Source organism: Lathyrus oleraceus, chromosome 1 (assembly GCF_024323335.1).
Source record: "Lathyrus oleraceus cultivar Zhongwan6 chromosome 1, CAAS_Psat_ZW6_1.0, whole genome shotgun sequence".
NCBI lineage: Eukaryota > Viridiplantae > Streptophyta > Magnoliopsida > Fabales > Fabaceae > Lathyrus > Lathyrus oleraceus.
Genome location: NC_066579.1, coordinates 10,378,206 through 10,389,697, shown reverse-complemented (window position 1 = coordinate 10,389,697; position 11,492 = coordinate 10,378,206).

Genomic DNA, 11,492 nt, shown 5'->3' with positions numbered 1-11,492 from the left:
AAACCTAACAGCTTCCCGGATCTCACCCCAAACGTACACTTGTTTGGATTCAGCCTCAGTTTGAACTTTCTCAGCCTTTCAAACAATTTCTGCAAATTTACCAGGTGCTCCTCTTCTGTCTACGACTTCGCAATCATATCATCCACGTACACTTCAATCTCTTTGTGCATCATGTCATGAAAGAGAGTCGTCATAGCCCTCTGACAGGTAGCACCGACATTCTTCAGCCCAAATGGCATCACCTTATAGCAGAACGTGCCCCAAGGTGTAATGAATGTCGTCTTTTCCATGTCTTCTGGCGCCATCTTGATCTGATTATAGCCAGAGAATCCGTCCATGAAAGAGAAAACCGAGGATTGAGCAGTATTATCAACCAATACATTAATGTGAGGTAATGGGAAGTCATCTTTTGGACTTGCTCTGTTTAGATCCCGGTAATCGACACACATCCTGACTTTGCCATCCTTCTTCGGCACGGGAACGATGTTGGCCACCCACGGGGGATAATTGGTCACTGCCAGAAAACCCGCATCCAACTGCTTCTGAACTTCTTCCTTGATCTTGACAGCCATATCAGGACTAGTTCTACGAAGCTTCTGCTTTACCGAAGGACAATCTTCTCTGAGAGGTAGCCTATGTACCACAATATCTGTATCCAGCCCAGGCATATCTTGATACGACCAGGCGAATATCTCTACATATTCTCTTAGCATCTCAATCAGCCCTCTCTTGACATCTTCCTTCAAAGCAGCCCCGATCTTGATCTCTCTTCTGGCGTCCTCAGTACTAAGGTTGATAATCTCCAACTCCTCCTGATGAGGTTGGATGATCCTTTCCTCCTGCTTCAATAATCTGACCAGTTCTTTAGGGAGTTCACAATCTTCCTCACTCTCCTCTTCAACTTGGTAGATGGGATTATTGAAATCATACTGAGCCATAACAGAACTGTTTATAGTGGAGTCCGTAAGATCAATTCTGCATGTTTAATGCTTTATTTTAGAAAAAAGAGTTCAAGAAAGTCACAAAAACAAAAACATTGCTATTTTTATTTTTTTGAAAATGAAAAATAAAAACAGAAAGACAGGGATCACGAAATTGTTTGCAAAACGTCCTTTATTAATGATATCATTGAAAAACATGATGAGGCCCTACAATGAACCACTACGCCTTGGGCAGAACGTAGGGTTTTATGCAAAATGAAAAACAAAAGAAAATTACTCTGTTTGAAGAGTAACTTGGACCACTTCTTCTGTTGTCCAATTGTTGATCGACTCCCTTGGAGCACAAGGGCGAACCCAGTTGTTCAGATCACAGTCATTGTCACTGTCTTCACTACCGGCTGCAAAGACGTCGCCATGATTCATCAGCCCAGCGCTGGTGAAGGTACTCGGCCCTTTCTGCTCACCCTGCTCCGCCTGCAGAGGTTGATAACCAATACCGAACTTGTCTTCTTTGACGGGCAAGTCCACCATCTTGCCCTAGCCTTCTGCATTGCCTGAGTTGACAACCTCCACAGCCTGTTTGTAGGATGCAATTGAGGCACTTGGCTTCTTCTGCTCAGCAAAAGCCACCCTCTCAAGAGCAACGGTCTCAAACGCCTGGCACAGAGTTTCATGGATCTCGCCATCCACCTCCACATACTTGAAAGAGGATAAATGACTCACCAGAATGTCCTCCTCGCCGCACACGGTCACAATCTGACCGTTCCAGACATACTTCAGCTTTTGATGGAGAGTTGATGAAACTGCTCCAGCCCCATGTATCCAGGGACGCCCCAATAAACAACTATATGCTGGCTGGATGTCCATCACATAGAAGACAATATCAAATACCTCCGGGCCAATCTTCACTAGCAACGTGACTTCACCAAAAACAGACCGTTTGGATCCGTCAAAAGCACGAACAATAAGATCACTCGGAGTGAGGACAACCCCTTCAACATCTATCTTGCTCAGAATCTTCGTGGGCAGCACATTCAAAGACGAGCCAGTATCCACCAACACATGAGACAACACTGCACCCTTGCACTCCATGGTGATATGCAAGGCTTTATTATGGTTGCGACCTTCAGGTGTCAGATCCAAGTCTGTGAACCCCAAATCATGCGTTGTACTGACATTAGCAATAACACCCTCAAGTTGGTTGACAGAAATCTCCTGAGGCACGTAAGCCAGATTCAACATTTTTAGCAAGGCATTACGGTGTGCCTCAGAGCACAACAACAGAGAAAGGATAGAAATCTTGGACGGAGTTTGATTCAGCTGATCTACAATCTTGTAGTCACTCTTCTTAATAATCTTCATAAACTCCTCCACGTCTTTCTCGAACGAACCCTCAGGCGCCTCCCTCTGTACAGGTTCTTCATCAACCACAGCTTGTTTACCCTTTGCTTTGGCAAGAGCCTCATCATTGTTGTCTCTCAAGGGCTGTGGTGCAAACAGACGACCGCTTCTGGTAAACCCTCCAGGACCCCCTACATTATCCACAATTGGACCAACAATCACAGAAGCTCTACTCGGCAAACCAATAGTTACAGGAGCTTGATTCATCGGTCTGATCTGACTTTCTGCCCTTCGGCTGCTGCGGTAGGCATTATCATACTTCCAAGGCACAACCCTACTGTTCTCAACAGGCCTTCTGCCAGACACAGCATCAGTAGTGGGAGCACTGACAGTTACTGGAGCAGAAATGGTAACAGGAGTACCAACGGTCACTGGTGCATTAACAACTCTCTGGCCACGTCCCTCTGACGGTTTGAAATAAATGGTGACAGTTGACACCACCTCACGATCTTTCACAGCCCTAGCAAACTGCAAACAACCCTCGTTAATCAAGCCCTGGATACCATTCCTCAACTGCATACAACCATTCTCTGAATCAGCACAGTCTGAACAACCCTCATAACAGCCCGGGAACACTACCCCATCCAACAAACGCTCTTTCACAACCAACAGGGACGTCTGAATCTCTTCAACATCAACTACCAAATCTAAGGCCTCCTCAACTTCCACATTATTCACTCTATGCGCACCATGCGGAGGCATAGGATTGTTCACAACATTAGGCACTGGAGCAAAGTTGATTGTTTTAGCGTCAATCAAGTCCTGGACCTTATGACGAAAAGCCCGACAGTTCTCAATATGGTGCCCCGGTGCACCAGAATGGAAGTCACAACGAACGTTGGCATCATACCCAACAGGTATCTTTGTCAACGGAGCCATCGTACGCAATTCAACAAACCCTAATCTGAGCAATTCGGGCAGGAACTCAGCATATGTCATAGGTAACGGGTCGAATCGACGATCCGACATTCTCTGTCTCGGCTGAAACTGGCGTTGCTATTGTTGTTGTTGTGGTTGTGGTGCTCTTTGTTGTTGCTGTTATCGTGGTTGAGGTGCTGGGATAGTCACAGCAGCAACCTGACGATAATGTCCGCTATTCATATTTCTTCTGTGTTGCACAACATTAGTCTCTCCCTCTCTTCTGCGGGGTGCCCCAGAAAATGGCTTCTTTGAAGATGAAGAACCAGCATCCTGAATCTTTCCAGCTTTAATGAGACTCTCTGTCCTTTCTCCACAAATCACCACATCAGAAAAGCTACCAAACGGGCAACTTCCCATCCGGTCCATAAATACACCTTGTAAAGTCCCAATAAACATATCGGTCAACTCCTTCTCCAGCATCGGAGGTTGCACCCTTGCAGCTAGTTCCCGCCATCTCTGGGCGTACTCTTTGAAACTCTCTCCAGACTTCTGACATAAGCTCTGTAACTGAGTTCGGCTCGGCGCCATGTCCATATTATGCTTGTATTGCCTTAGAAAGGCTTCACCTAGATCTCTCCAACTTCTGATAGATTCTCTTTTCAGCTCCATATACCAATCCAAGGAAGCTCCAGACAAGCTATCCTGGAAAAAGTACATCCACATTTTCTCATCGTCTGTGTAGGCAGAGATCTTCCTGTAATAAGCCTGCACATGGGTGCGAGGACAAGAAGTATCGTTGTATTTATCAAAAGATGGCGCCTTGAACTTATAGGGAATCCTCAGTCCATCCACCAAACCCATATTTGTAACATCAAACCCCAAAGAGTTCTGACACTTCATGGCTCTGATCTTCTCAGCTAGGGCATTAACCCTCCTATCCCTTTCGTCAGTTCTTCCCACAACTTCATCATCCTCACTGAGGAGAGTAAACATATCCTCCTGCCTATCAACCAATGGAGCAGGATTACGGACTGGAGCACGAGTCACTCAGGCATTAACCGTCTCTAGAGCAATAGGTTGACCGTTGATTCTGATACCCCTCAACTCATCACCCACGGCATAGTTGTTGATGGGAACAACAGCAGTAGCAGGGTCATTGATTGGGCCCCCCTCTGGCAAAGCATGATTGACGGGTGGAATTGCAACTTCCTGTCTCTGGACTAGGGCTCGAAGTTCTTCTTGACCTTGCGCAACCCCTTGCATCATATGCATGAACTGGGCCATGTTAGCCCTCATCTCTACTAACTCAGCTTGCACTTGATCCATATTCCTCTGTTGATTCAACCTTGTAGAGTAGCGGTGCGGACGTTGATCAACAATCCTGCCTGAAACAGGAACCAGAATGAGAAGTCTCGATCAAGAACACCTGTAATGCAAAATGATATGTGCATGATGCTAATGATGCGTATGATGCACATGATATGTTCATTCCTCAGGCATTCAAGAGCCTAATTCATCTTTCAAGAAATGGCAACCTGCAACAATGAACAACAAAGAAACAACCTACACAGGATAATGAGCACAAGGTGAAACATCAACAATCTCATCTATAGATGTGAGTACAAGGATCATACAACAATATTCAAGCAAAGATCCAAATGATAAGAGTACAAGGAATCCCATCCAACAACCCTGGAGGTAATTCTCAAAATAAACAACAAAGACAAACTAAGAAAGATGTCCTCCAGGAATGAGAGTCTTCAGATACTGACACTGGTCTATCAACAGGTCATATTCTGAACACTCAGGCAGAGGAGTGAGCTTCTCCTTCAATTGTCTTCTGAGCTCCACAACTTCTCCTCCAAGCTGGCTCTCTGATGCACGTCTTAGGTCTACCTCCTTCTTCAATTGGATGTCTTTGTCTTTAAGCTGCCTTTCCAAGTCTCGCATCTTCTTCTGGTAATTAGCTTCAGCTTTCTGCAACCTCAAGCACTCACGGTGTTCTTCATTCAACAATGTCTCTATCTCCTCATAGGACCTCTTCTTGCTCTTCAATCTGCTAGCATCTTCACCCTGCATGCCTTTGAGTTGATGAGCCAAGTTCAATTTGTCAGCTTTGGCTTTGTAAAGCTCCATCTGGGTATCTTGTTCCTTCTCTTTCAACCGACGATTCTCCATCAAGGCTTGCTTGTAGTGCTCAGCAGGCACACTCTCAGCAAGGATCAAAGGTGGTTGCTCTTGCAATGACTCCATCCTATCATAGGGCAACAACAAAGTCTCCACCCTCTTCTTGACCCACTTAATGTAATCAGGCATAGCAACTGCAAACTTTTTCCCCAACACAGCTCCATCTTTGACACCAATGGTCTTCCAAGCTCTTCCTACTTGCTCCAATCTAGCAGGGTCGCTTCGCTTCTCAAAATACACACTTTCAGCTATCTCAGCATCTAGTGGTCTTCCATTCATCACAAACCCCAACTGGCGAAGAGAAAGAACCGGGTTGTAATTGATGCAACCCTTAGTCCCCATGAGTGGCACATTACGAAACCCTCCACAACTCATGATGACATTACGCACATCCATCCGGTAAGATTGCCACCTGATATCATAGGATGTAAGAGACATAATCCTCTGAGTCCACTTATGAGTGTTCTGAGTATCCACAAAAGGTCCACTGGCTGGCAGAAGAGACAAGAACCATCTGAGTAACAATGGGAGACATCATCTGATAGCTCCACCCTTACCATGCCTGCTATGGATAGCATGGTAAGTGTCAGCTAACAGGGTAGGAACCGGATTTCCTCCAAGGAAAATAGTGATAGCAGCAAAGTCCACAAAATTAGGCATACTCGGAAACAACACCACTCCATAGATCATGATAGCTAACTGGGCATGAAAAGCTTCCCAATTTCCCTTCTTTGCTTCTTCTTTAGCCATCCTCACTAAGTACTTCAAAGGCAACCCCACCACATCACCACTTGACTTCCAATTGTCACTCACTTCTTTGATACTCAAATGAAGAGCTCTGGTAACGACTCTGAAATCAACCTCCTTTGGCACATCTAAGAAGGGAACCTGATATCTGATAGGGACATTCATCAGAATGGAGTACTCCTCAAGAGTGGGCGCTAACTGATAATCCTAGAAGGTGAAACAACGGAACTCTGAGTCATAGAACTGTAGGAGAGTCTGCAACGGTATTGGATCTACCACCATCTTCAACAGTGTCAACAAATCCCCATACTGATCAACAAACACCTTCTGATTACCGCCGGTCACAAAGTTGCTCAACTCTATCAAATATGTCAAAGGCTCACGGTGAAAACTGTAGGTGCACGTCTTCCTCTTCAACTCTGGAACGGCTGCCATCTCTCACAGTGAATAGACTCCTGAATGAACCTGAGAAATGATATGCATGAGGAGATTAGCTTTTTTTTTATTGCATTATTTTTTTGAAAATAAACATGCTATGATGCAAATGATGCAAACACGACTGGTTGGCTGTGTGTTACGGAGCACAGGTTCAAAGCTTCGGCTTGAATTCGGAACCACAAAGTCATCCGAGACCCAAAGTCATCTGGAACCCATATATCTCTGAACCAAGTCACCAATAGGAGCCAAGAGTCACCAACAGATCAATAGTCACCAACTGTACCTGTAATGATTCATTCCCTCCCCACTCACGGGTGTCATCTAGGCCAGGGTAAGGTCAAGAGAAACACAGGATAAATAACCCTTTCATAGAATATCATCATGTACATACCCGATGTATGCACCGATAATACCCCATCAGAGTCTGAACTGCTCGTGATATCATGTTCCGCTAAGTGGCGCAATACCACCCGCTTCCCAAGAATCACTCTATTCCTAGGTGTCCTAGAGTTCACTCATAGCCTGGGTATTGGGCCTTTTACCTCTTGTAACTCCCACCCCACAGAGAGACAGACACACAGCCAGCACAATGAAAGTATGATGAATGCAAACATAAATGCAAACATAAATGCAAACATAAATACAAACATAAACAAATAAATGCGATAAATGAAATAGTAAAAGCAACCAACACTATCCTAAAGAGCGCTAGGAGTGACTCGCTTAGGGAAGATGGACCAGCAAGAGGTCAACTTCTCGGGATATGTCCCAAGCAGAGTCGCCAGCTGTCGCATTACGCGAAAAACCGGCGGGAAAAAACGAAACAACAGAGCCGCCACCGTGCGTTATTTATCCCAAAGGAGGGAAAGGAAATGCTCGAAGTAAACCTGGAAAGGAATGGTCTCGCGACCAGAGATTGATGGGTACGGGAGTCGGTTATGCGAAGGGAAGGTATTAGCACCCCTACGCATCCGTCGTACTCGACGGGATCCACACACAAAAGAATAGAAGAAAGGTTGCTAGGAACTACTCACAAACTGCACAAGGCTGGAAGGAAACACAGAAAGACGAAAGAAACGGGACTCGGCAGGACATCGCATCCTGGGCCTACGTAGTCTGTCAGGCACAGACATCAGAGTCGACGTAGTTCGGGACAGGGGAAACGTGCTCGCTAGGATGTCGCATCCTATGCATACGTATCTTCTCTAACCAGAGAAGAATCAGAGCACTCGTAGCTCGGCTAACGCACGCCAAACAAAACACAAACAGGAAACCGACTGCCAATCGTTGGACTTATGTCAGACTCCGAACCAACAAACACACACACAGGAAACCGACTGCCAATCGCTGGACTTACGTCAGACTTTAACAAGCAAATAAGACACAGGAAACCAACTGCCAATCGCTAGACTTACGTCAGACTCCAACACACACAAAGGGGTTGAAAAAGAAAAAGGGCGCCCGGAGAGATCAGCTCATCTCCTGCCTACGTACCTCATCTGGTATGAGGATCAGGGTGACGTAGTTCCCCTTAACGGGGAAAGAACTTCTAACCTAACCAGAGACAAAGGGGGATAACAAGCTACTAGGGAGACTACGACTCGAGCCTAGAAGTTGTCATGCATACGATCCCTATGTTGAGGTCTCTATCCTAACTTGCACAGGAAGCAAGCTAGCATAAACAGCACAATAGCAAACACAAGCAAGCACAAACACTATATGCAAACAGGTGGCTCACACAAGGCTAGGCTTTAGTCAATGGGTCATGTCAACCTCGACAAACAAACCAACTGGAATGGGGTGTTTTTAGTTCTTAACCCTAACATTGAGAGTTAGGGTGAAGCAGATGAAATGGAGATGAGGGTTATGCCTCATAGCTCTTATCCCTGGCCTGGGAGAGCATGACTCAAATAGAAAGTGTGGGAGTTCAGAATGTAGGAACTCTTCTCCACAAGTGACTGACTCTATGGACAAGATTTTGGGTTCTTACTCACAATGCATTAACACATGGTGTGAGCAAAGTGAGTGACACAACTGAATAGCAGGGGATGGATTGCACATCCCTTTTATCTGCCAATTGCCTCTTAAGAGGACTTCACCTGCTTGGCACAAAATTAAACATCCACAAACATTGCCTCTTAAGGAGGGCTTCAGACAGGTGCCTACCAATAACAGTAGGTCTTCCAGACTACATGAAGATCAAGGAATTATACCTCAGTGGTATGCAAACCACAAGCAATGCCAAGCAAGTTCAAATGAACTTAAAGCAACTTAGGTACCTGTGGAAACAACTAAACCAATCAGTACAAGATCCAGACAATCAGACAATAGTCAATATCAGACAAACAACCCAATATGCAACACATAAACCATAAGCACAAGTGAATTGTTCTCAAAGCCTACAAAACAAGCAAATGTTAGCCAACAACAACCAATAATCAAGCTCAAATGAAGGAGCAACACCAATCATGGAGATGCACACTTGAACCTGAAATCACAACTCAAATGGTAAGTAACAAACCACTAGGTCAAAGCCTAGGGTCAAAAGAGGATCAAAAATCCAAAACAGAACCTCAAACTCAACACAAATCATGTTTATTCACTCAAGAACAAATCCTAAAAAGGACCAAATCATAATCAATAAGCAAGTCCATTTCATGTGCAAGATAAGTCAAAGACCAATTCAAGGCATCCAAATGATCATCATGAATGAAAATTCTCAATCAAAACAGAAATGATTCAAATAATTCTGGAAAAATTCATGAGCAATCAAGACATCCACAAAATCCATCACACAAAAAATCAGAAACATTGGAGATCATTTGGCATGGAAATCACATTGCACAAGTTAGACAACCAAATGTGTGACACAAATTGTCACACCATGTTAACACAAGCATAAAACAGAAATGATGAATGAGAAAAATGTCAAACCAAAGCCAAAATGTCCATCAATGTGCCTAGAAACAGTATGCAAAATTTCAAGTTCATTGGATTAAAATCAAGCATTTCACAACAAGATAAGCAAGGCAAGGTCACAAATGGATACATGATCACATAACCTAGCACCAAATAAAATCCAGCCATGCACAACTTGCAAATTCATGATCATAAAAAACTAGACATTCTAAGGAGCATTTTGCAAAAAATTGGGATTGATTTGGATGATTTTTCAATTTGTTATGATTTTATGAAGTTTGGAAAAAATTTGAAGTCAAAACATGGCCAAGGCATGAAATAATGGAGGGAATATGTGAAAATGGACTGAAATTTGAAAACAGCGCTCGGTGGGACTCGAACCCTGGCCAGATTTGAATTTGAACGCTCCATCAAAACGACATCGTTTTGGTTTAAAACCCTAAGCCTGGCGCAATTTCCAGAATTTCGTAGCTAAACATGCAGGATCCGTAGCTAATCATGAACATCGTAGCTAATTCTGGAAAATGACATGATCTTCATCTTCTTCCTCTTGAAGACGATGAACACATTTCCAGATTTTCAAAACAGTTCCAGAAATCAACAAAACTTATACCATACGAATCCTTGTCTCATGCACATCAAAGATCAACAATCAAATCATGCTAAAACATCATAACAAGCTTGAATCGAAGAAAATCAAAATTGACATCAAACTTTCAAACACGCATAACTTCATGGATAATGCACCATTTCACTCAATTTTTATATCAGAATCATCACCAAGCAAAGATCTACATAAATATCATAATGAATTCAAGAATAATTGAGATTGAAACTTGACCTATTGAAGAACAACAAGTGGAAACTTGTGCTGCAAGGCTCAGCAATGGTCCAAAACTCTTCTACAATGCTTGTTGAGATGATTAATGGAGAGATTGAAGCTCAAACAAGCACGAATCCAGTAGAATTTGAAACTTCCATTAATGCTTCAAGCTTCATGTATGGTCAAAACTGGCACGAATTCCTCCAAATCCACATCCAATCTTGCTCAGAAACACTTCATAATCATGAATCCAACAAGAGAAATGGCCTTTGTGTGAGAAAATTGGAAGTTCTTGTTGAGAGAAATTTTTGATCAATTCAAGATTCAGATCTGAAAATGTATGTTAATACCAAATGCAGTTGCAATTATGATTATATATGTCTTGTTAATCATTCTGAAAACATGTTTAAGCCAAAGCTAAGTGAGATTAGCAAGTTGCAAGGTGTGTGCACAAATTGGATTTTCACCTCATGCATGAGATGCATGCGTGAACAGTGCATTGTGCTGACCCAAATCCACTTAAAAAAGGCCCATGCACACTTTGGAATTGGTATTTCATGCATATGATCAACCAAATTGATTTTAGAAATTTTCCTTCAAAAACTTCATGAATGAGCATATGATCATGCAAAGGAATTTCATGCCATGTAATGCGATATTTGGAAAGTGCATGTCATGAGGAACAAAATGCAAAAAGAACCACCAAAATTGGAGCTTTGGTTCAAAAGATATGACCATTTGAATTTCTAAACACACTTTGCCATGATTTGATCATAACTCCTTAACCATTCATTAGAAATTCATGATCTTGGACTTTTTGGAAATGGGAGAGAAAGATCTTCAACTTTCATGTTGGACAAAATTTCATTTGAAGCTTCTTTGATGTTGGAAAGTTGAGTTGAAGTTGGTCCAAAAACTTGCCATTTTTGGAAACTTGAAAATTACAGGTCATTTTTCATTTTTGGAAACTTTTGATCTGGCTTCAAATCCTTCAAGATAAATGTTTGACATGTTGAATAACCTTCTTTGGGACATGAATGAAGTGTCTCAATCCATTTCTCTATCTCCTAGCCCTCAGTCGACTTGCAATTGACTTTTATGGGCCTCAGATGACTTGGTCATGCACTGTGGACTTTGAACCTTCAACACTTGGCCAAGTTGCTTCAAACTGATCC